Genomic DNA, 1,035 nt, shown 5'->3' on the forward strand with positions numbered 1-1,035 from the left:
AGGTTTGGGGACTAAGACCCACTGGGCTAGCCCAGGGGCTGTCAGAGCGCTCAATTACTCCCAATTCCAGCATCTTGTGGGGACTTCCACCTTGATGCTTTCCTTAACATGGTCAGACTGTCTAAAGATTTTTGTTTTTTGACAGGCATGCTGTCTCCTGTGTCCACATCATGGGTACACAGGTGTGTCTGACCAGGGGTTAAGGAGAAGAGTTCAGGAAACTGTTGTAGGACTCCCTCCTACAATCAGCTTGCTGTTGGCCAGAGAGGGTGTCTGAGTAGATCACTCCATCTACTGAGCCATCTTTTGGGTCTGATGACAGAAGATCAGGGAGAGGTTCACTCTCTGCCTCCTGATCCTCATCTGTTACCATCAACAGATTCACATCAGCCCTGTCATGAAGAGCTTAAGGCGGTTCACATGGATCACCCTCTTGGGGCTCCTGCTTGTGCCCAGGTCCACCAAGTAGGTGACCTGACTCTTCCTTTCTAGCACTGGGTAAGGGCCACTCCATTTGTCCTGGAGTGCCCTGGGGAGCCACAGGCTTCCAGAACCCTGACTTTTCTGCCCTGGTTGGAACTCAACCAGTGCAGCCTTTTGGTCATACCAAAACTTCTGGAGCTGTTGGCCTGGCCTCAAGGTTTTTGGTTGCCTTTTCCATGTACTCTGCCATTCTAGAGCAAAGGCCAAGTACATAGTCCACTATGTCCTGTTTAGGCTCATGGAGAGGTCTCTCCCAGCCTTCTTTAACAAGGGCAAGTGGTCCCCTTACAGGATGACCAAACAGAAGTTCAAAGGGTGAGAATCCTACTCCCTTCTGTGGCACCTCTCTGTAAGCGAAAAGCAGACATGGCAAGAGGACATCCCATCTCCTTTTGAGTTTTTCTGGGAGCCCCCATGATCATGCCTTTTAATGTCTTGTTTGAATCTCTCAACCAAGCCATTAGTTTGTGGATGGTAGGGTGTAGTGAATTTATAAGTCACTCCACACTCATTCCACATGTGCTTTTAGGTATGCTGACATGAAGTTGGTAC

Source organism: Pleurodeles waltl, chromosome 11, assembly GCF_031143425.1.
Source record: "Pleurodeles waltl isolate 20211129_DDA chromosome 11, aPleWal1.hap1.20221129, whole genome shotgun sequence".
Lineage (NCBI taxonomy): Eukaryota > Metazoa > Chordata > Amphibia > Caudata > Salamandridae > Pleurodeles > Pleurodeles waltl.